The following is a 26,202-nucleotide window of genomic DNA, read 5'->3' as shown; positions in this document are numbered from 1 at the left end:
TGTTGCTTATGGAACCACCTTTGCTCTCCTCCACGGGAGTGACATTTCAGCTAGCAGCTCGTTATTCCTCTGCTCCTGGAGATGTAAGTTCCAATTAAGATCTGTATTGTGTTCAGGTAAGAGGAAGGCCAGATAAATCAATTTTAAATTTAAATGAACTTTTAGCCAGTTTTGAAAGCTAACTGGTGGATGGATTCCGTCTTTCCTTACTCCTTGAAATAATTATTATTTTTCCTTCCTTTACACTCACCGACAAGCATTTGCATTACAGTCAGTGTTCTTGAAATAATGAAGACTTAATGATACTGACAGCATTGGGGCCTTTTTAGAATATTGCTTAAATTTCATCTTTGTTATTCAATCCATTTATTAATTCATCAAATATTTACTGATCACCTAGTATGTTCTAGACACTGCCCTAGATGTTGGAGACTGAGCAGTAAACAGTCTAGATACGGCCCCTGTTCCAAGGAGCTTCCTGTCTAATCGCATTTGCAGCTCCATTGGCAGGAAGAAAATGCAACAGATTATAGAATAAGGCCAAGTACTGTTAAGAATAGTTTCCATTCATTCAGCTTATTCTTTTAAAACTGTGCTTTATGAAGATTAAATTAGTGTATCTTTATCAAATCAATCCCATCATTATCTCCATTATATAGATTACTTCTTGGGATAAATCCTGTTGTTACCCTTATTTTACAGGTGAGGAAACTGAGGCTCTGAGAGGTTAGGAAATTTGGCCAAGTTGGAAAATGAGGGAGTTGGAATTTGAACTCAGGGTGGGCTGACCAAGTTCCATGCTACTAACATTAACACTGGAGCACCAGAACTCTCTGAAGGAGCTGGTACTGTCTTTACATTGTGATAACAAACCATCACCCCTATATCGCACAGCCTCAAGAGAAGCCCACGCAGCCTGCCTTCCATCCTGATACTAAAGAGACGGATATAAATTAGGAACAGTTATTCTCCACCTGGGTAACTGTTGCCCCTGAGGAACACTGGCAATGTTAGGAGACATTTTTTTATTGTCACAATTGGAGGTGGGGGTGGGTGCTATTGTCATCTAGAGAGTAGAGGTCAAGGATGCCACTAAACACCCTACAATGCACAGGACAGCCCCCCCCCCACAATAAAGAATTTATGTCAATAGTGTTGCTGTTGAGAAAACTGGGATGGAAGAAAGAGTGACCTACAGAAAATATTCACATCACAATTGAACACTTGTATAGACCTGACAATATTTACTGGAGTCTGTAATGCCAATCTTGTTTCTTTGCTTAAATGTGTTTTTTTAAAGCTCACTCAACAAAAATACTCTAAATACTTACTCCATGTGAGATATCACTAGACATTTTTCATGCAAAAAAAATCATGCAAAGTTGGATTCTGCTGTAAAGTATAGTATTTAAGATCTGGAGTCAAACAGTCCCAGATTGAAATCCTGGGTGGGCTCCAACCCACCCAGGCTGTGTGACCCTCCTTCAGCTACGCACACTCTAATGCTCACTAGTCTCAGCTGAGGATTGATAAAATAAGGTTTTCTCTCTCATAAGTTGTTATGGGGTTGAAATAAAATAGTATGTATAAGGCACTGAGCAGCATGAACTTGGCACCTAGTCACTGCTCAATAAACGGCAGTTGCCATTGTTAATATTATAGATAAAGACAAAGTAGCTCTAGAAGGCTAAAGGTGCTTTCTCAAGATCGCACAGCTAAGTATCAGGATTCAAGGTAAGACTCTAAGACCCACTTATTGGGTCTGAAGTGTATCATCCTTATGTATATCTTCCATGGTACATATTTGCATTTTCTTCTTCCAGGGCTTTCATATCTGGCCCAAACCTCAGGGCACAGAATTGCTTTGTTATTTCAACTACACACCTGGATGATTCTCCTCATTTAGTTGGACATCCCCCTCTTCCTTGGGGCATTGCAACTGGAGTTTTGGCTACCTTTCATTTGTGAACTTGGCCTTCTCTGGTTCCTGAGCCAGCCTGACTAGAGCAGATGGTACACTAGCCTCAGGCCCACCAGATTGTGTGGTGTGGAATGAATCCTACTGCCTTAAGTATCTACCTGGTATCTGGTGCTTAGGACATACTTCCAAAACCTGTGTGAAGAGTAATTTTTTTCCCAATTTTCCCTGATATCTTGGTCCCATTTGTATGCCTGGGATTCTGCCTCAGTCTCCCTGTCTGGCATTCCAATTCAATGATGCATCTAAATTCCTACTCTCTGCCTCAGCCCTGACACTGTGCTAGACATTGATAGAGGAATAGAACCTGTGCCTCCCAATTCCTCAACAGCCTACTGTAAACCAATGAATCCCTCCAAAAAGAGGCTCTGCGCCTGTCTTTCTGTGAGCACCAGCTGCAGGATCTCATTACGCCGCCTCATCCATTGAATTATCCTTATTATATTTGTCTACCATAATTGAAAATTTACAATGTGCCAAGCACTGTGAGAAGCACTTTACAAACATTAATTCTTTTAATCCGTATGGCAATTCTGAGACATATTATCCCATTAAACAGAAGAAACACATGCTGAGAGGCATTAACTAAACAAGGTCATGTGGTTGGTAAGAGGCAAAACTAGGATCTGACATACTCCTGCTCACTTCCCAAATCCATGCTTATCACCTTGAAGCTAAGAGATGCTATCTCGAATTATATAACTTCTCATTCCAGATTAATTGTATGGATCTGCTTCAAGGCTCATGCCTCTAGCCCCTCTTCTTCTTGGTGTATCTGACTTCTCTTTTCTGCCAGTCTATGTTGCAACAATTAGGCATCCTTTACACCAGAGCCCATTGGTTTACACCAGACTCTGAACTTAAATGCACTATCTGAATTATCAGTTCCCACACACTCTCTCTTGCCACATTAACTGAGCAATTTCCCATCTAACCTTTCTGTGACTATAATCTGGGCTTCTCTGATTTTTATTGGTCCATTGCCATCTATGATCTAGAGCTGGCAAGCTTTATAATCACCATCATAATCACTATCAGCACCAGCATCATCATTGTCATCACTGCCACCATCATCAACATCATTATCATCATCATCATCATCATTTTCGTCGCTGTCATCATCATCATCATCATCACTTGGCTTCTATAATATACAAAGAATTGAATGACTAATGCTGACCTGGCCCACAAAGCTCTGTTTGGTTGAAGATGTAAGGCATGGACATACGCAAAGATAAGTAACAATACAAAAGAACAAGGACTAAGTCCACCTGTATACATTACAAATGTTTAGGAAAGGATCAAGTTGGAGCTGTGAGAGGAGAATAATCAGGATGGCCTATGAGAGAAAATAAAAGATGATGGATATGGGTGGAGTTTACCTGGATGTGCAAGTGTTGGTACCATTTAGGTAAAAGAATATAAAGAAGGCATAGCAGGAGGCACAAATGGTGTGAACAAATATTAGAGGTAGAAGACTATTAGAGGTAAAGGAAAATGAGCTTTTCAGTTTTTGGTAAGGAGATTAGTTTGGCTATAACCAGATATCTATTATGGAGGAAGAATTAGAAACAGTATATGAAATATAGAAACTGAGAGTAGAATGAGGTTTTGTCTGGAAGATGTTTTCTCCATGGCCCTAAACAGACATATAACTTGGAGTAAGTAGCATCCACAATCATATGAAACACTGATCAACAATGAGCAAAAGCATCTTAAAACTCTTTGTTTAATACTTAGTCTTACTAAACATTTTAATATTCATTATTTCATCCGCTACTTTGAGCAATCCTCTGAAATATATATTGTTGGTTTACCTGAGATCTAGGCATCAATTTAGGAATGAGAAAATGAAAAATAAGAAACATTAAAGGATTTATTTAGGGTCATCTACCTAGAAAGTAATGGAGCAGGACTTGAACCCAAGTCTGCTGGCTTCAGTTAGAGCAACCAAGAGACCAAGAGACCTTATGATTCAGGGTAAGATGTGAGAGAGGGAAAGTTGAAGTTGATTCCAAGCAAGTGAGACAATGATCTTTCCTGATTGAAAAGCATGTGGATGGATTTATATGGCATGCCTGGACTTCAAAGTACTAAAGTCACAAAGCTCTTGGATTCCTCTCAGCTTGATCATCTCAGCCTGCCTCACCCATTGCAGCCAGATGGATATAATAACTTCTATGACCAGGGCTATAAAGGAAAAAAAATCAGAAAAAAAATTATATTACAGGTTGTTATTAAATATAAAATGTGCTTAAAAAATTAAATGTGCTTAAAAACAAATTATTGCTATCTTGGGAACATTTTGATTGGATCAGACTCTTTGGTGTCTACTCCATGATCATTTTGTCTCCCCCCAAGAAAGAGAAGGCAAAAAGGAAGTCCAGCCAACGTATTTCAATAACAAAGTAGCCACACTGATTCTCCATGGTGCTGGTAAGCAGCAGAGAAGTAATCAGAAGGAAGGGGAAAAGTTCAGCAGGAGCTAGTCTAAAAAATAGCAAGATGTAGTTTGACAAACACCAGTCTGCTACAGCCACTGCCGTGAGTGGCCATTTCCCCTCGGAGTGACACTTTTCAATTATGAAATGGTAGCTGAGAGCATTCTGGGTGTATCTGCAGCTGGCTGCTATTTCCTTGCCTGATTCTTTACACGTGCCAGGAAAATGAGCCCTTGTTTCTATTGCCACTCTTTTCTAAATAGTAATAGTAAAAGGATGGGATGGATATATATACATACATATGTAGTGTAATGGGAGTCTACTCGGTGCCAAGGTGGTGATCAGTGAAGCTTCCTAGGGGAAAGATCCTTGGTCTGATTTTAGGGGGTTGATTAATGTTAATGTTAACTTTAAGATGATATCAAAAACATTCCAGACAGAGGAAAGTGAATGTGCATTATTTGAAAGCTTCAAGAAGCACTGCATATTCATGAATAAGCAATCTGGTGTGACTATGTCATAGCATGCAAGTTGGGGAATAAGGACAGAGTGGGGTGAGAACTATAGAGAAATGAGTAGATCATAATTGGTCACCTACTCTTCTGTAAGCTATTGTTGTATGCTATTTAAAAAACAAACAAAAACCAAGCAGTTAATCCAGTACTTAGAACACTGACTTGCTCATAGTAAGTGAGTATTTGTTAAACTGAATTTTATTAACTCTGCAAATCTTATAATATCAGACTCATACTAAAAATGCTGTTATGGATATGGGCTTTTGAGATATGTTCCCTGACTTCAAGAAGCTTATAATCATCTTAGAGAAAGAAAAAGAAAAAAAAGACGCATCCACAAAACACAAAAGTAAGGAATCCAAATTAATATCAAAATAGCAAAAAAGTGGTGGGGTAAAATACATTTGCTGTAGAGTATTGGAGGAGAGGGAGATCCCTAATGGGCTGAGTCTGCATGGATGACATCTTAAAAGATATGGAGACCTAGAAGAATAAGTAGGAGTTGGAGAAGAGTTTAGAAGTATGAGAGTTGAGAATGAAAGATGGGATGTGTGTAGGGGTGAGGCTACCATGCAAAGGACGAATTGGAGAGACTGGCCAAGTCAAATGATGGAGTGATTCTGTGGGTGGGAATAATCAGCGTGAAGTAGAAGAAACTACATTTATGTTGGAAGAAAAAGCCTTAGATTTGAGCTTCTATCTGCCACTTACTACCTATGTGTCTTGGAGGCAAATCACCTACCCCTTCTTGGAATAGACACCTATCACTTTATTTGCCTAGCAACCCTCTGCTTCTTGTAGGGTTTGTTTCTTCTCTCATTCAAACCCTATGTTTGCACAGAGACAACAATATTCTTAAAAGTTTTATCTTGCCCTTCAACCATTGACCACACTGATTGGTATAGGGGTGAGCAGCTGACCCAAGCCGGGCTTAACAAGTCCTTTCCAGGGAATTTATATTAAAATTGCGTTAAATAGAGTGTTTATCTTCCTCTTGTGATATTAGTTACACGATGTAAAACTAGCAAGCTGTCAGTACCTATGATTTTACAATATCGAGGTAGCAGTTCTGCAGTGACAGAGAATAAATATAATATATAGAAAGAAGCAAAGAGAAGAGGTATAGAGAGAGTCCCAGTGGGAGTGAAGTCCCTGAGTTTGCTGACTCTGAAACCTAGATTTATCTGGTTCTTCCTTGTGCATTATATGTCCATACTTCTGTTTGATTCTGTGAGATTCTTTCAATAAATTCTCCATTTTGCCTCAGTTAGCACGAGTTGGACTTCTGTCTCTTGCAACTAAAACAACCGCAACTAACACATTTCCAAAGCAACTTCCTCATGTCTGAGACAGAAATATCAATCTCTCATCTAAATGGGTTTTTGAAAACTGACTGAGTGTACATGAGAGTAACATATTAAACACAAATAAATTGTTATTATTACTATTATTAGAAGAGTAGGTAGTCTGGCCTCAGTGGAGTGTGGTATTGCTGGTTGGAGAAGAAGGTTGACTACCCTTAGAGGGTAAAGTGAGGCTTCCTGTACTATTAAAAATTTTTTTTTTCCTGAGGAAGATTAGCCCTGAGCTAACATCTGTTGCCAATCTTCATCTTTTTTTGCTTAAGGAGGATTGTCCTGGAGCTAACATCTTTGCCAATCTTCCTCTGCTTTATATGTGGGTCACCACCACAGCATGGCTGACAAGTGGTGTAGGTCCACTCCTGAGATCCGAAGCCATGAACCCGGGCTGCAGAAGCAGAGTGTGCCGAACTTAACCACTATGCCACGGGGCTGGCGTCGTATTAAATGTTATTTCGCTGGAGCATGCACATTTGGTTTTGAACCGATAACCTCTCTCCACAATAATCCCAAAGCTTAGAGGTGTGTGTGTGTGTTTGTGTGTGTGTGTGTGTGTGTGTGTGTGTAGAAAGTGAGAACTTGGGAAGTTGAACAACAATGTAATTATTATCCTGTTGACAGTAATCTTCAATGCAGAACTCTCTTGTAAACAGCCATAGCACATCACTTAGCTTCAAGTCCAAATAAGGTCTCCCACTTTCCCCAAGTATAACCTTTCCCACCACTGGCAATGACCCAAAGAGAAGAATGTCTTGAACTGTGTGAGTAAAAGGAAATGGAAAATGGTAACTAAACACTGAATACTTGGATCTTGGCTCCAGAAAGGCAAAAGAGAGCAGCCCACTTTTGGACACACAGTTATCCTGCCCGCTAGTAAACAAAGCTCCATCATTCAGAGTCCAGAGATCTGCCCCCATCATGTTACTCTGCTCTCCCATAAAGAGGGGCAAGGTCGGACTCTCTGGTCCAGGTCACTGCAGTGTTCTCCTGTCAAGTTTCTTCACTTATTTTCTGTCCTCTCCCAGCTGACCTTACATCTGCTTACTTTTAAGTTACAATGTCCTCATTTTACACCTTAAGAATAATAATTACTAGCCCTCCTAATCTCTTACAGAATTAAGAGATAAATCATTTAGTACATAGTAGGTGCTTAATAAATGTAATAAATCTGCCTTCCTCTAGGTAGCATGACTCTAAGTGATAGTTCAACCAATTAGTTTGATCCCATTTTAGGTCACCAAAAATAGAGTTATATGTAAGATTTTTAGATTCCCCTCAACCATTTCATTGGTCTAAAATATTTGCAGCTACAAGCAACAGATAACACCATATTTTTGTTATTTAGTGCTCTGGGCTGAGTCAGAGAATATTATGTAACCAAGAGACATAGTTCATACTGTAATTATGATTATTATTAGCTGTAATAATAGATCATAAATAGCATCTTCTAAAAGCACCACCAGAACTCTGCCTAGACCTAATTAATCTGGACCTCACTAATTTGTAATGTGTACTTCTTTGACAATGGTTAGACCAAAGTTCTCCCCCACATGATCTCTGAGTTGAATTTTTAATGCAATTCAAAAAATTTTTGGTAAAACTCTGAGTGTCGAACACTGAGCTAGGCTCTGATGTAATTAAAGAGTCTGTAGGCTACACAGTCAGACTTACCTAGATGTAAATGGCACTTACTAAATCCTATAAGTGCCATGTTAATGTTTGTATGAACTTGGCTAAATCTCATTTTTTTAATTTGTAAAATGGATATAATAATAACTGATTTGTTATAAGATAATCCTTGTAAAGTATGTAAACAAGCTCATAATAAGCACTCAACATATCATCATTATTATTTTTATTAATCTTGTCAATGATGATGATGAATAAGTCAGGGAGTGTATATCTAACACAGATACATAAGAAAATGATTGCAGTATCATACAATAAAATGCTGTAGTCCTACACAGTGTTGCAGGACCATAAATGAGTTTCCAATTAAATCTATCTGAAGAAGTCAGGAGAGGAGTTGCTATCTAAGTAGAATCTTGGAGAAAGCGTATTCTTACCCTTGTGTTCAAGGAGACACAATGATTCCAAGCATACTAAACAGTGTGCATTATTCTGAAAAATATAACAATCTGGTGTCATTAAGGCAAGGGTTGCCATAAAGATAAAATTCTAAAGATAGGCAAAAGGAAGAACTTATTGAATACATTAACAAAATAAACACTTATTTTTCTGGGGTCAAAGCATTTAGGATGCTTTTAAAAACCCTAATAGAATAATTTTAAAACCCTGTGAACTGCGATAATCATATATCTGGTCTATTTATTAAAAATTATTTTAAGCCTCAGTAGCACTGCTAGCAATGAATTTATGCTGTTGTCGCCATAAGAAATAAAACAAATATATTTGTTTGAAAAGATTCATCACTTTAGATGTTTTGCTTTTATTTTTTTGCATATGAGACTAGGGATACATTATCACCATGTTAACTGAAAGAGAAAAGAGCAGCCTGTGTAACTATTGCTTTGTGTTTTAATACTTTAACATTTTTCTGTTTTATTGAGGTATAATTGACAAATAAAATTATAAGATATTTAAATGTACAACATGATGATTTGATATATGTACACACTGTAAAAGGATTCCTCTGATCGAGTTAATTAACACATCCATCACCTCACGTATTTTTTTTGGTGAGAACATTTATGTTCTATTCTCTTAGCAAATTTCAGTTGTACAATTCAGTGTTCTCAACCATAGTCACCATGTTATACATTAGGTCCTCAGAACTTATTCATCTTACAATTGAAAGTTTAAATATTTTCTTTCTTTAGAGTAATTTTCCCCTATTAGTCTGGATCAGTGGAGTTTGACTACTGAAATCATTCTAGAGGACAGACAAATTATGAATCACTTTGAATAAGTTATTTATCTACTCTGTAGCTCAGTTTTCTCAGCTTTACAATGGAGAACATAGTATACGTCCAGTCTGCTTTCCAGAGATGAACAAGGGCTGGTCTGAATTCATTGTTTATGTGACCACGTACTGTTCTCAAAGAAAACAGATTCCTCATCAAAATCTCTCTTAAACGTCCCCTGGGACTGACACATAGTTGGTGGTTCATAAATGTCACTTGGAATAGATGAAAGTAGCTTTGTAGTAGAAATAGTATACAACGCTATATGAATGTAAGTTGTTATTATATTGAAAAACATAATCAAGGTGGCTTTCTTTCTAAAATATTGAAAAATGCGACAAATATCCATAAAGAACAACAACAACAAAATGTTGGGAAGGATTCAGTAGTTCCCATCAGCACAAAGTATGTGTATTAGACAGCAAATAGCCATTTCTTTCAAGATTATCTCCAAGACTGACTCAGTCCCCAAGGCACAGAATGGTCCTACGGCCATCTGCAGTTCCAAAGAAGATTAAAGAATTGTGTCTGGACTGCTGCTGATGTCTGTATGATCAAAATCGACTATTAAATGATCCCTGACTCCATGGGGTGAGGACAAGTGTCTCAAACCAGGGAACTTAGAGTTACAGCCAAATCTCTTCCATTATTGTAGAAGAAAACATCAAAAATGACAACAAAATAAACCATACTCACACTTTGGATGAGAAAAGGTGAGATGGGAACTATAGAGAGCAAAACACCTTTACTAAGTGCCTGCCATGTTCCATAACCTAACAGACACCCTTGTATTACCGTGATAAGCCTGAAAGAAAGGTATCATATGCCCATTTCAAAGATGAGAACAGTAAGGTGAAGAGAGTTTAAAGAACGTGTTTAGTCTTACAAACAGTAACTGGGGGAGCTCATTTTTAATCACCACCTTCTTACTCCAAGTCTCTTGTTCTTTTTTCTTCAACAGCTTTTTCACAGCATCATTCTCATAACTTAAAATTACATGAAAAGAGTTGCTGCATAAGATAATTTTGGGAAGCTATGTTAATTCAAGTGAGACAGTCTTAATTAGGATAATCTGCATTGAGAGCTTCCTAGATGGAAATATAGAATGTATAACCTTGTAACATGTTTTTCACCAGTGTTTTCCTTCTTCATCTTTTTTTAATTCTCACAGAGATTTAAAGCCACTAGTGTTCATTCATTTATTCATTCATCCAAAAATATTTACCAAATGACTATTACATAATCTAAATTTAAAGATAAAAAGATGGATAAGATTTGTATTATAAGCAGTTGAGTTAGTCAACAAATAGTAAAAATTCACAATCCACCAGATAACATGTCAAGACAGTGTTGAGTCTGTCAACACTGGACTCAAGGACTGTATCTGGGTGGAAAACAATTAAATAAATAATTATCACTATGTGCAAAATGTGCTATTTATTCATTCAGTGAATATTCATTGAGCATTTACTCTGTGTCAAGCACTGGGCTAGACTATCAGATACAGTGGTCAATAAGTTAGACACATCCCCTGCCCTCATGGGGCTTACATTCCAGTGGGTAGACAGAAAAATAAACTATAAAATGTATGCTTTAGAGGGGTAAAAAGAAGCAGGAATAGAGGATAAGGAGTAAGCAGATGGGAGGAGAGTAGTCAGAAAGGCCTCAATGAGGAGGTAACAATTACATTTATTCCTAAGTGATGAGAAGTGGCTAGCCATATCCAACACTAGTTCAGAGAGTCAGGAGGTAGACAGGATCCAGTTTATACAATATCTTGAAAATTTTAACAAGGAATTTGGGCTTTCTTCAGTGTTCAATAGGAAACCAGTAAGATATTTTAAGCAGAGAGAGTAAAAGTATCTGACTCACATTTTCAAATAATCGTTCCTGTCTATGAAGAATGGACTGTAGGTACCCTAGAAATGGAGCAAGAGGGTCAGTTGAGAGGCAAAGCAACAGTCATTGTGAAGAAAATACTCACTTGGGCTTGGATGGCTACGGTGGAAATGGAGAAAAGTAGATTAATTCAGAACATATTTTTAAATATTGGCAAGATAACTTGATAAAGGATTGTATTGGGAACAGGATGGGATAGGGTGGGAAAAGAAAATATCAAAAACTACTCCCAGGATTCTGACTTGAGCACAGATGAGAGTAGTACATAGTGAGATGGGAAAGAAGGCTGATGTAGTAGAAATAGTAGTTGTGAAAACCTTTCGTTGGGTTACCTGAATGCCTGTGTATGAGTTGAGCAATTGTCGTTGAAGACTTCTCAGGGGAAGTGATATTTAAGATACAACAGAAGAAAGAGTAGGAGTTGACCAGGAGATGTTCCAATTTACGAGTCTGGAGAGGGTGCCCCTGACAGTGGTAAGAGCCTATATCTTGGCCTGATGGCAGAGAATACAGTAACTTGGAAAATGTGAAGGAGGTTTAGTATGACCCCCTAGAGCATTAAGTAGGAAGGTGGGGGGAAGGATTCTGGGGTGGGAATGGGAAAGGAGAACAATGAGGTTGGCGTATTAGACAGGAGCCAAATCAAAAAGAGCCTTTTAAGACAAGATACCAGGTTTGGATTTTATCCTAATGGCAATGGGAAGACATTAAAGTTTATTAAGTAGGGGAATTGTGGGATTCGTCTAAACTTTTAGAAGAATCACTCTGAATGCTTTATGAAAAATGAATTAATGTGATCACAGAATAAGACTGTGTGTTCCAAATGTGTTCAAAATGGTACACTTTGGGAAACACTGACCCCTTTAAGAGAGAAGAAAATTTAAAATAAAGCTTAGCCTAATGGGGTATTAACACAATTTTCATGGAGAGACAGTTCTGGTACCAATATTAAGAATGAAGAAAGGGTGAAATCCTTCAGGGAAAGGCAAAACAGGAGATATAAATTTTTATGACTAGTCGCTGCCATTTTACAGATTAGAATGGCCTGTTTAGGACCATAATTATGTCTGTGGGATAATAGGATTGACTCCAGGAATTTACCAGAGCTCTCAGCTCTCAGTGGCTTCAGTTATCCTTATCCATTATGAAAATTTCCAAAATTTTTTCATCTTCTACCTTATTTTTTGAAAGGAGGGAAAGGTAGTATTTCTACCAGTTATGTCTCCCATTTATGGTTGTTACGGGGTGGTTTTCTAAAAGAAGTTAAGGTAGTATAATAAGTTTACAGTGTTTTTTCTAGATAAACTGTCTGAATCCCTGTCAGATGGCTGATTCTGGCCATTCTTCTTCCAATATGTGAAGATGTGTTCTGGAATATAAATATTTTAGATGAAGTTGATTTCAATTTGTATATTGCTCCTAAAAATGTAAAATTTCTTACTCTCCTTCCTCACCCAAAGATAATTAACTAAGTTTGTTTTAACAAACTAATGAGCTCATTTCCAATAACATCGGCCTTACTTTGTGTCTCCAACAGGCTCATAGAATAAAAGGGAGGCCTTACAAGGACATAACGAAAACTCCAGCACCCCCTCCTCTCCAGTAAGGGGAGATGAGAATGGCGGTGAGCCAGAAGCAAGAACTGTGAGTGCATTTAACGGTGACATACCATTTTTAGACCCAATTATGTAAATTCATCCTGTAATACTGTGAGTGAGGGTTGGGTGATCATTTTCCCCACTACCACCCACACACATACACACCCTGGGATTTATAGCAATTATGTCAATTGTCCTATTTGTGGTACTTGACACGTTTAATGTAAGAAAGGGACAATGCATCCTATTACCTCTTATTACAGTGCAGCATGGTGATGAATGGTATAATAGTGATGATAATTAAATTGTGTTGTGCATACTTAAACATGAGATTCAAGGTTTGAAGAAGGCCTATTATCTCAGCCCTTTTTCTATATTTCATCTTCTAAGGAAAAACTCAATATCTTCCTCTGCTTGTCTGCAATTACTTAGGTGGTTCAGAAAAACGCTCATATTACCGGGAGTTGATTCCCCTACGTGCAGTTCTTTCTTTCTCTTTGCTACTCTGTGTGGGACCTGAGGGTGCCCTAAAAATCTCTATCTTTAGCTCTTGCTGCTGACAGTTCTTCAAGCAGAGGCCCCTGAACTCTAGCATCTTCAAAAGTCATTAAATTGTCATAAAAACACTGAATAATAATGTTAAGATTCTGAATGTCAATTTTCTTTCTTCTTATTTTAATATATCTGTTCTTGTCCTGTGACCAAGCCTCTAAAATGTAAATCAGCTGCCATGAGTTTCTATAGAAGCCAGAATGGACTGGCTTGACTTTGGTAAATCATTCAAACTATCTCAACCTTCATCTCCTTCTCTACAAAATGAGGATGATATTAACTGCCCTGGTTTGCACACAAGATGATGGTAGAGACAAAAAAAGAATTTTTAATGAATCTATGCAAATATATACTATATAACATAAAATATTATAGATATATTATTACTTAGATTTCAGGTGAAAGCATAAGAAAAAGACCTATCAATATGGCACTTGAGAGTAAACAAAGCTTTTTAACATAAAGTAATTTTTTGAACTTTACAACAGTGTCATGTATAAAATGAACTGCAGGGCCGGCCCCGTGGCTTAGCAGTTAAGTGTGCGCTCCACTATTGGCGGCCTGAGCGCACACCCACGCACTGCTTCTCTGGCCATGCTGAGGCCGCGTCCCACATACAGCAACTAGAAAGATGTACAGCTATGACATACAACTATCCACTGGGGCTTTGGGGGAAAAATAAATAAAAAAAATTATAAAACAAATAAAAAAATAAAATGAACTGCATGTTATAAAAGAGGAAACTGAGGTTTAAGTTTAATAAGCCCAAAGTCATACAGCTAGTAAATGGCTAATTTGCTATTAAAATCATGTATTTTTAAGTTTGGATGAGAGAAGTAGCCAGGAATTTATATTTCCCTTCTGTGCAAAAGAGATAAAGAAATAAGACAACTGAAAGGGAGAGGAAAATAACATTAAAAGAGGTAGCTTGGCGCAATAGTTAAAAGCAGAGTCAGATTGAAGTTCAGCCTTGCAGCTGCCTAGAATCGTATGACTGATGCTTAGTCCAGCTTCCTTCCTACTCTTCTACGTGACTTTTTCTACCTTTCCTGTTCTCCTCAAGCCTCCAACCTCTTCACATGCACGCTCAGTCTCAAGCAATGATTTTGCATCCTATTTCATTGAGAAGATGACAGCAATTAGAACAGAATTTCCATAAGCTTCCACTTCCCTGTCAGCTATATGTCCACATTCTTTGATCCCCATTTAAATTAATATTTAAATCTTAACATTATTCTCCAGTGTTGTTTTTTTTTTACTGCCTATACTCCTGTCTAAAGCCAACTCTTCCACTTGCCCATGAGCTCCCATCCTTTCTCACCTACTCAAACACTGTATTAGCAATCATTCCTTCCCTTTCTCTAACATCATTCATTTTTCTTCTCTACTGGATCCTTCTTATCACCACACAAACGTGCTTAGTTAAGACAATCAAAGAAGAAAAACAAAATCTCTTGACTTCTTATGCCCTTCCATATTCTTCTGTTCTATTTCTCTGTTCCCTTTTATTGTCAAGTTTAGTCTTATCTAAAAGTCTTATCTAACACCCTGTCTCCAACCCCTTTCTCTCGTTATCTTTTGAAGGATTCCAGTGACTCGTGACCAGTAAAACTGCTCTTATTATCAAGGTCAGCAATGATATCCATATCGTGAAATTAAATAATCAATTGCCATGGAGGGGATTTTTGTCTGTGTTGTTCAATGCTATATTCCAAGCTGCTAGAGTGAGGCCTCATATATGGACAATGCACAGCAAACACTTAGTGAATGAATAAATACATATAAGGCAGACCTGGGTTTTAAGTCAGATTTTCCCACCTTCTTGGTGCATGCCGTTATGAATTCCTTAATTCTCCCTGAGCCTCCATTTGATCATCTTTGAAATGGGGACAATAATAATGACCTCTCAGGGGTATTGTAAAAGAGAAATGAAATAATGCATGTACATTAGTGACAAAGAGAAAATGCTTTGTTGTTACAGGTCTATTTCAAATGGTGCATTATACATTATTTGTAGCAAGGATGATTAATAAAGTAGGAGTTTTCTGAGGATGTTTCAATGGTTAAAAAGTTTGCTTTGAAGGTAAAACAACAAATTACCTAATAGTTTTGTCGGTTTGTTCATGGTTGGAATGTCTTGATGAGGCTGGGACCTCCCAAACATAACTATTGAAGATATTGAGCAGCCAAGCATCTCCAAGGTAAGACAATGGGAAGTTTGCTGCATCATTATCTTGTGTGATTGCTAAATCTAGAAAAATAAAACACATTGCCCATTAAGACTTCCTAAGGGTGCAGTGAGGAAGACAAGTAAGCAATTCATTCCAAACGGGTGATGACTTCTAAGTGAGGTCTTGCTCATTTAACAGCCTAGAAGGGGTATTCTGTCAGCAATCTATGTCATCAATGAATTTCAGTGAAATTCCCTGGTCTTTAATTAGTGGAGCTGATGACCTTTCGAAGGTCCACTTGTGTAACCAAGGCCCTTCATTGGTGATCTTATTGTTTCTATAAAGGCAGCATAAAATATCAAAGCTCAGTTTTGTTGGATACTAACTTATTCACATCTTCTTTACCAATATTTTCTTGTTGATTACTTCATGATGATACTGATGGGACTGATCTGTTTATTTAAAAGATGGCTGCTCTCTCCTTTTAAGGCTATTAGTACTCCGGAGTGAAGCAAACAGACGAATAAATAGAATAGTGAATCTTGGAGGATATGGGAAGTTTGGGAATCATCTTTTCTCTTCCCATTTTCGACACCATCAGGAATGTCAAAGCAAGGATACTTAAATCAAAGACTTGGGTTGTCCCTACTTCATTAGAAACATGTACAGAATAAACCAATTTTTGTTTCATCAGCTCTTTGTCACATATTTTTTTGTGATCATCATATAAACATGTTAACATACACATATGCGTACATATTCAAAGCATAAATGTATCCATATTGGATCTATATTTTCTGCATGCACTCTTATCTGCTTATAAGCACAAAAAGACACACATACACCAGCTAAAACATATATACTATACCCATTCACCAAGATGAATATTTTCACGTACAGCAACTAAAGTATATGCATTCACACTTATGCACATTCATGGATATCAATGAAAGCATGCATACACTCATACAAAAATGCACACAATTCGCATATACTACGTACATATACTTAACGTGTGTGCACATACACACAGACATATGCATATGCAGTGAAAACACCAATTTTACAACTAGATCTTTCTTTCTAGTAGGATAAGTGCTTTGAAATGGGCAGTTTATTTATTTATTTATTTTCCTTTCTGGGCACATTGAGAAATTTGGAAGATGAAATTGTGGCAGGATTTTTTAAAATATACCATTATATTTCTAGCATATTACCTTGCATAAAGTAAATAATCAATAAATATTTGATGAGTGAGAGAGCAAATGGATGGGTGAATAAATGAATGAATATGAGCAGAAGAGAGTGAATTACTCTGCATAATAGGGCGCAAAATTTTGCAGCACTGTGGTCGATGTGAGAGAGAGGAGGTGAGGAGAGATGGGGTGAGGAAGAAGAAAGCAAATAAGATGAACTGAGCTTGAGAGTACAGAGGCAATGCAAGTGTTGGCCATATTCCCATGTAGCTGTTAAAAGAATAAATCTGTTTTAATTGTGGGGCCCACAACCATTGGTCATTTCCTCTTCATGATATCATATTTAAAGATGACATCAACTTCAATCTTTTCATCTATATTTCCTTGTAGGGACAAAGAAAGGCACTTACGGAATTCCCTTGATCCCCATGACCAAATGTATCATTTGTCTATTTCCGTGTAACAAACTACCGTTTAACTTAGTGACTTCAAACAACAGTGATTTATTACTTCTCACAACTCAAAGGGAAGGCTGGACTGGTTTCACCTGGTTTACTCATGAGTCATATTCAGTTGGGCTGGAAGGTCCAAGATGGCTACACTGTGTGCCTGGCAGTTGGTATTCTCTCTCAACTAGGGCTCCTTGGTTCTCTTTCTTGCGGCTTCTCATTTTATAGTATGCTAGTCCAGCTTTCTGGCATGGTGGTCCCAGAGTAACTTTCTAAAAGAAAAAGCACAGCAATTGAAGGAGTCTTGAAACCTAAGCTCTAGAACCTGCACAATTAAACATCTGCCGCTTCATGTTAGTCAATGTGAGTGACAAGGCCAATCCAGATTCAAAGGGTGGGGAAGGAAGCTGCATCTTCTCATAAATGAGCTGCAAGGAATTCTGGGCCATTTCAAACCTACACCAAATTTTCCTCATAGCTACACTTTCTTTCTGCCATCTGGGAGCTTCTGAACCTCCTCGTGTGAGTTCCCATCCACCCTCAAGGCATGCACATTTTCTGAGGCCAATTGATAGAAGTGGGACATTCAGGCCCACAAAGACTGTCTTATAGCCTTCTAAGAGAGGATGGAAGTTTGACTCATTCTCTGCCCTCGCGTGTTCTGACAGCCAAGGGATCCAGGTATGCCTATGGTGAGACGGCGTATTTGTCACTGGGACAGATGTCCATTAGAAACTGGATCAAAGCCATGGACTCATCTGTCATAGTTCCCAAAGGAGCCTTCACTGATAATGAGTTCTGGGCTATTGAGGCCAAGGTCAGTGTGATTAAAAGACCTCTCTGACACAGAAAAACCCATTGGGTGAATTTGTGTGTGTGCACATGTGCGTGTGTGTATGTTTTACTATAGATTGAAGTTACTCTATAGGAAAAATATAGAAATTACTTCAACTCACTTTAAATGCTCTTTAAACATATTTGTATGCTTTTACATATTTGTAATCAGGGCATGCATTTGCTATTTTATGCTCTCATTCTCTTAATTAGCATAACTTATTTCTTTTAATATTATGTATAAATGTATATCTTTCTCCTTTGAACGTCCCTTGTGAAATATGTAAGCTTCTTGTAAGGTATTCATGACGTCCTACTTTACATTATTACTGCAATCTGTGTATGTCTAACTTCCCCTAATTCATCATCAGTGTTGCTTTCATCATCATTGTTATCTTCATTGTCATCATCATCATCGAGGGCATTCATTAAGCAACCACCGTTAACCATACACCATACACTTTACAAATGTTGTCTCCAGTGCTTACAAAACTCTAGAGATAGTTACTATCTCCATATATTTAGTGAAGAAGAAAGCTGTCTCAGAGAAATTTACAAACTTGCCCAAAGTTCTGTCACGAGTTGGTAATGGAGGAAAGTTTTAGTCCCAAAGCCTATACTATGATTATGAGCAGATGATAAGAAATCTGAAGATAGGATCCATGTTAGAATAATTTTCCTATATTTCATTATAGCCAGCAGGGTCCATGCATGTAAGACACACTGATACATATTTTTATAAGAATATATTATTTTATACAACATGTCCATATATGGCAATGTTCATTGGGGGTTTTATTAATAAAGTATGTAATTATATTTTTTTAATATATGATATCATATAATATAGTATTTTACATCATTACAAGACACTTTGCCTGACTGTGCCTCTACTGCTGAGAATATCTGCCATTTCCATGTTTGATCCTATTATGAATATGCTGGTGTCAGTTCAAAAACAGGAGAGCAGAGTAATTAAGAGTCGAATGCATCTGGGTTGAATCCTATCCACTTGGGGAGAGTCATTTATCCAACCCAGGCCTTAACATTTTTAATGATAAAAGATAGAGATTATGATAGTACCAATCTCTTAGGTTGTTACAGATATTGACAAGAATACACGCTTACAACAAATATTATCAAACACCCAATCTAGACTGGGCCAGACTCTGTTGGGGGGAAGCAGGAAATAACATGAACCCCCTGATCAGGTGGAGCTTACATTTGGATGGAGAACACATGATATAAGCAAAAAATAAATATAAATATAATAACCAATCAAAATATGTCTTCATGAGCAAACCTCTGTGTTCTCTATTTCAGATCACCTCATACCCTACTCATTCTTCAGAATTTAGTTTTAATGTAACTTCCCCAAGGAAGGTCATTTTAAAACCTGAGGTTGGTCAGATCCCTTTAGATTGAGGTTCTTTAGAAATGCTCAGCCCTGTTGTAGTATTACATTTACTTCTGTGATTATTATTTCATTCATTTTCTTCTTCGTCTAGACTGTATACCATATGAGGGCAGAGGCCGTGACTACTGTGCTCATGTTGTGTCTCCAGGACCTAACTGTGCCCTGCCTAGCAGAGAATTGATACTCTAACAAACATTCATTAACCACATGAACTTGATGGATGATAGACATGGATAAGGTCAGTTTTTATTGTGAGAACAAACTTCACAATTTCTTCTCCTAGAACTCTTCTACCTCAAGACACCATAAAATCCAATTCTTCAGATGTTCACAACTCCCCTTAATGCAACCCCAGCAACCAGGCAAAATCGAAGCATGCCAGACCAGCTAAGAAGTATCTAGAATATTTTCAATCAGCACCCAAAAGGACTTGAACACATCTAGAGAGGGTTTCATCATCTGTTTTATTCAATCAAAAACCTACAGAGAGAGATTAGCTCTCTGCTGTCTTGAGAAGGAATTCTTTACAACACATTGATGATTTATGATTTACTAGACAGTGTTTCACTGACTTTAATCCTGCATCGGGGGATGCTTCTCATACAACTGGTCACTCGTGTTAATGAAAAATGGATTCCCGACAATAGTCACATGCCCACTTGAATCTGGATAGCAAATGACATATACCAATCCTGGGGGAAGAAATAGAGGTTGAGGGGGAAGAAATAGAGGTTGAGCGAGTGGGAGAGAGAGGACTTCATAATTAATATAATGTTAAGAATGAATGGGTGTGGCTTAGAATTCCCATCAATGGGCTTTCTGGATTTGGGCGTGGGCAGTTGAGAGGAGAGGAATGTTTCATGACTTACATGTATGAACGTGTATATATAACCACATGCCTAAAGATTTCTCTATGTGTAGGGTCTTGGGATATGCACAGGTATATAGATATGGTACATATCCCTACGTATGTGAATATATAGCTGTACATGTATGTATGTATATGTGTGTGTAAATATGTTTAAATTATGCATGAACATATGAGTGTATGTAGATAAGTATGGCTATTGTTTTGATTTTTCATCCTAACTTTCACTGAAAAAGGAAAAAATTAGGAGAGCTCAAATAGGGAGATAACAGACTTCTCTATATTTCCAATTCATACCAAGGCTGTTCTTTGCCATTTTAAATGGTTTAGTTTATTTTTAATAGCAACCAAAAGACCAAGAAAATTTTTACAAGTTGATTCTTCATCTCCTGCTGTTTGTGAACCTTCGAGAAAATCAAGTACACGATTTGGGAGAAATGTGTTACCACTTAAATATCCCCATAGCCTTGCTTCCTAGTGCCAGCACACGTTTGCAGAATACAGAGCTCTTGAGCAATATTCCTTTATATTATTGATTAGAATATATTTTTAAATTAAAAGCACATAAACATATTTCTATTGAGACTTTAGAAAATAAAACACAACAGCATAGCCACTGATACATAGATGTTAAATTTCAGAAAATGAGGGACTCAGACCACTCCCTGCCCATTGGTCCTGCTCAGCAGAATGCAAATCAAGACGCCTCCTAATCTAAGGTATTGCTCTTAATTTTACTTCTAGATGTGTGTGCCTTTGCAGCTCCAGATGCATTTGCAAAATTAAAAGCATAATTTATCTCAAAAAAGCAATATTCCATCAGCCTGGTGACTTAGTCCTGATGAAAAACTAGCTCTAAACAGTGTTCCTTCATTGTTCAGTCTGGTCTCAGGAACAGCAGTGGGGTAATAATCTCCAAGATCCAGTATAGGTTATTGAGAATTAAGTCAGTTCCCCTCCCTCCTTCCAGCAAGTATAGGTAAGTCAAATCAGACTTGTCTCTTCTCCTGTCCTTCACTCCTCATCATCAGTCAAGTGGTTCAAAATACATGAACTGACAGGAAAATCATGAGGGCCTTGTTGCCAGAAGACCCCAAGAGCAGGTGGTTTTCCTTGGACTAAATAGCCAGATAGTGCCCTTTTAATCTATGAGCACCAAAATGGGAACGGAAAGCTACAGATAAATTTTAGTCTAAATAGCATCAAAGAGGCACTATTCAGACCAAGTAGAGTTCTGGAGACTCCAAGGTACAGTGCTGAGGTGATAGGTTGAGAATATCACATCCCAGGAAGGGGTGTGTCTGTATCTGAATCAGAGGGTAGAAATGCAAGACCAGAGCTGGGAGTAGAAGATAGATAACAGTCAGTAGCTTACCAGAGAAGACTTTGAGTCAATAATATTTCCCTTTGACTGAGTCTGTTTTCAATCCTCCTCGCCATCACTCCAGAACCCCCACAATATGTGATGATATAGTGATAAATGTATTTCAGTCATAGATATAAGATATGGTTTATTCATATTTGTGTATGTATTTGTTGCTTTATTTTACTATTTTATAGTTATAAGGACTCTTAGCAATCACTGAGGAAAGAGAGCGAAAGGTATTTATCCAATGTCGTAAAACAAGTTGAGAAACAGCCAAGCTTGGAAGACAGATTAACTGGATTCATGTCTGACAGTCCTCTCTCTTGTACTTCCTGTTAAACAAAGAACCAATCTCATGGTGAGCGTGGCTATGAATTAAAGGCGATGATAAGCAAGTGACTATGCATTAAGGAAACACAGATGAAGGTTGACCTATATTTTAACTCTAAAGTTTTCTTAGGGCTGACACTTACATAGCATTGGTTGAGAATCAATTCAGATAAAAGTGATCACAGCTGTTGTCTTAGGATAGTGGGATAATCTTCATTTAATATAAAAATAACTGCCTTTATTGAGGTCAGTATATTACTTTTAAAATAAAATTTTAAAAAATCAATGCTGATGGAGCACTCCCAGATTTGAGGAACCAACTGGGGAACAAATTATTGAGATTATTTTATGAGTTTGGGTTTTTTTTTTTTTTTTCTTTATTCTCCACTTTGGTTGCCCTTGTCTTAAAGTGAATATGAGCCTGTTTCTTTTCTTAGTGGATGCACATTTCCACATTTCTCAAAGGTTCTGAAACCTAATGGACAACAAGAGGATGAAGATTTTCACTGCCAGTTTCTGATATGGGCAGCACATTTCCACTAGCAAAGAGCACTCACCTTGACTACTTAGGAGGGAGCATCTGTAAATGCCTGGGAAAGATATTTTGCATGCATTGATTAGGTGAATGCCAATTATGGGGGTGACAATTGGGTGTTATTTCTCAGGACGTATCATCTGAATACCTACCTCCTTTCAAGTCTTAAAGTATGCAGCTCATGCTGTGTCCTTGTCCAAGAGGCATAATATGCATCGGGGTTTTTTTTTTTTCTTCCTTGATCAACACTGGACACTAAATTCCTGGTTTCTCCGCCAATTTGCTCCACGTCACTTTAATTCAGTATTTCAAAGGCAGGGTTTTTTGGACCCATGTTTCAGGCATTCCACAACCAATAAACTGGGCTACGCATAATGAGCCGGACTGGAAACTTGAATGAGAGAGAGTGAACTGGCAGATTCGGTAAGTCAGCAGGGCCAGAAGTCATGTCCAAGAAGGTCATCCAAAAGAGAAAGAAAGGCAGGCTGACAAGGTCCAGAGTCAGTGGAAGCAGCAGCGGGGATATACGCTCAAGCGAGGATGCTAGTGGGAAACTCAGGCAGAGAGTGGGATTAAAACTCAAGTGACAAACCAAGGTCAGCCTTGGCTGCAAAATGTAATGTTCATTATTTCTTTAGCCATGTGAGAGGGAAACCATGGTCTGATGGTGTGTGTGTGATCTCTCATGACTTACAACTTAGGTGTTATCTGCTCCACGACATTCAGCTGGACAAGGTACATGGTCAGAAGTTTTGACCTAGGACTCATAAAGGCCCATCCTTTCACCATAGGTGTTGAATGTGGAATTTCTGATACAGTGGATAAGACAAAGGATATTACTGTTCTTGCAAACTTCAGGGCACAGGAATACAGCTTTTCTGTTTCAAATAGCAGCACTGCCAGTTATTAATTGTGTGAACATAAGAAAGTTATCTGGGGTTTAGTTCCTTTATAGCTATACTGGGGATCATATAAATTAGGATAGGATTAACTGCTATAATAAATAGACAATGGCTCTAACACACAGTAGAAGTTGTCGTTTTGTTTTGTTTCATTTTCTCATTTATATGACGCATCAACTGTGCTGTTTCTAGTCATCAGACGCCTCTTCCATATAGTGAATCAATAACCCAGGACCCCTATACTCATGGCTCCACTACGCTCTAGGATCTTATATTCACTAACAACCACCCAGCTGAAAGGGGGAAAGAACATGAAGGAAGTTATCCTTCTTCTGAAAAGCCTTACTTTTGCTTACATTCCGTTAGCAATAACCAGTCACATGATTACACCTAGACCTAAGGAGAACAGAGGAATGTAAAATCTGACTGAGACATTGTATCCTAGCGATGGTTCTATTTTGTAGTAGGCTGAAAAATGGCTACCCAAAGATATCAGATCCTAATCCCTGGAAGCCATCCATCTTACTTTACAAAGAAAAGGAGTCTTTGGAGGTGCTATTAAAAATAAGGGTTTTCACATGGGGAGATTATCCTGGATTAACTACTAGGCCCTAAAGAAAGAGCAGACAGAGATTTGATACAAACAGAGGAGGAGGAGGCGATGTAATCAGGAGGAAGAGATTGGAGTGATGTGGCCACAAGTCAAGGAATGCCAGCTATGAGGAAAGGGTCTAAAGGCAGCCCCACACCTCCTCTGTGTTCCCAGGAAGGACCTTGTGCTTGGTACGGAATGCTCTGGCAAGCTCACAAATCACATTGCATGCAAAGAGCTCAGAGCACAGACAATACAATCCTTCCTCCTCTATATGGGGCGATATGTAAACTTTTCTTGGAACTGCTTAGCTATGTGTGTGTCAATGGCCCTCAGGCATGCCCCCAGCAGCTTTCTTTATTGCAGACTCCATAGGGCAAGGGTAGGGGTCTTTCTACTGCAGCAGGAAGGAGGGTATATGTAGCCACACTGCCTTTGTAGGCTGCAGAATGGATCTGCTAGCCATGGAACTAACACATGGCAAGGGCTGGATCTTCTGTGCTCTCTCTCCTCTTGAGCCTACTGTGCATGTTGTATGTTCTCAGCAACCTCGAATCCTGCAGTGGTCTCTTCCATGGGTGGTACTTACTCGCTTCCGACTTTGACCACACTTCTGTTATGTTCTTTCCTGCAGCAGAGCCTGATCACCTAGAGAACACCAGAAGCCACCAGAAGCTAAAAGAGGCAAGGAAAACATTCTCCCTTAGAGCCTCCAGAGCGAGCACGGCATTGACAACACCTTGATTTCCATTCGAGGAAACTGATTTCAAACTTCTGGCATCCAGAACTGTGACAAAATAAATTTCTCTTATTTTAAGTTATCAAATTTGTGGCAATTTGTTACAGGAAACTAATACATACTCTATGCAAGAGGAGAACACATGGTTATTTATGCCACAAAAATATTGCTCTCTACCTCATAGGATTATGGCAGGATTAAATGAGATCATTCATGTAAAGAATTTAGGAAGGTAAGAATTCAATTTGCAGGTAATTTGTTAAATATAAATAAACTAAAGTTTGAAAGCGATTTAAATATAGGTAAGAGTGGCTCATCATACACTTAACCTGCATTCTGATGTATTTTTTGTATATAAGAGGAAACAATGGCATTACAGTACTCTGTAATTGGCCAATGCCCATGAGCGCTTGTAACATATGTGCATGCCATCAGTAATGGGTGACAGGAGGGGGGAGAAAAAGCTATGAGAGTTGCTGATCTAAATGGAATATATGCAAATCAGTACAAAGTAAGTAAACCAGTGACTGCGAAAATGTTTTATGAGTTTTAGAGTGTTACATTTCCTCCATCTCCTTTTTCCTCTTCTTCTTTTAAGAAACATATTATTAGTAACTCTACGAAGATATAGGCAGCTTGGAAAGATGGGAGAAATGTACAGGTATTGCTGGAAGGGAGACTGAAAGGTTAAAATTCCCTTCAGTCATCTCTGCTCTTCATTTGTTATTCTTAAAATAGCAAACTAGAGAATAAATTGAAAACAATGTTCTCAACTGAAGATCTGTATTATGTGTGCTTTCCATATATCTCTTCTTATCTTTTCACTTGTGGACACTCAAGAGTTAGCTGTATTTATTCAAGTCATTAAATCTACAGTGCTATCAGAAACCTTCTGGGAATGTTTACCTAAATAAATTTTTTAAAAATCAGCCTCAATTTCTCTTGCACTAGTGACATATGCACGTGATCAGCGACCGAAATCTATAAAATTTAGCAGGGGGATTTCAACTCTTATAGCACAATAATTTCTAGTCCCTTCTTCTTTCTTCCATCCTCAGAGGGTCTTAAATTCTATCTAAATATATCTATGTAATCTACCTAAATAAAATTTATCTAAATACAAATACTAATACAAAAATATGTGATATATATATCAGTAGATTGTGTTTCAGCTAGAAATAATGAAAATGGTATAATCGGCTTATTTTTGTTTTCATCATCCCCTTCCTCATCCATCTTCAATAACCATAAATTTAAACACTCAATTAATAATAGTAATCATATTATATATACAGTATTAGCTGTTAATCCTTTACTATGAGTCAGGTACTAACATAAACATTTTAGCCACATTATCTCATTTTTCAATTCTACCAACATATCTCCCAACATGTTATTATCACAATTTTAGACATGAGGAAACAAATATCCAGAGATTTGAAGTGATTTGTCCAGGATCAGATAGCTGGAGATGTCAGAGTAAGTGTTTCAACCATGCCCTTCCTGATCGCAGAGCCCACGATCTTAACAACAAC

At 37.9% G+C, this 26,202-nt stretch overlaps 1 long non-coding RNA gene across 1 annotated transcript in view; it reads left to right on the top strand.

The window, feature by feature from the left end:
- The window catches only part of LOC131393270 (uncharacterized), a 360,399-nt gene extending 335,024 nt beyond the window's left edge, over positions 1–25,375 (top strand). Inside the window, exons 5-9 of the long non-coding RNA XR_009215916.1 lie at positions 12,656–12,762; positions 14,853–15,469; positions 17,753–17,901; positions 20,845–20,922; positions 24,563–25,375. This is a non-coding gene — a long non-coding RNA (uncharacterized LOC131393270). The remainder of the gene's footprint in view (positions 1–12,655; positions 12,763–14,852; positions 15,470–17,752; positions 17,902–20,844; positions 20,923–24,562) is intronic.
- The last annotated feature ends 827 nt before the right edge of the window (positions 25,376–26,202 follow it).

The sequence above is a fragment of the Diceros bicornis genome, chromosome 28 (genome assembly GCF_020826845.1).
Source record: "Diceros bicornis minor isolate mBicDic1 chromosome 28, mDicBic1.mat.cur, whole genome shotgun sequence".
Lineage (NCBI taxonomy): Eukaryota > Metazoa > Chordata > Mammalia > Perissodactyla > Rhinocerotidae > Diceros > Diceros bicornis.
The sequence above is the reverse complement of the archived record's forward strand: the minus strand, read 5'-3'. Positions and strand labels throughout refer to the sequence as shown.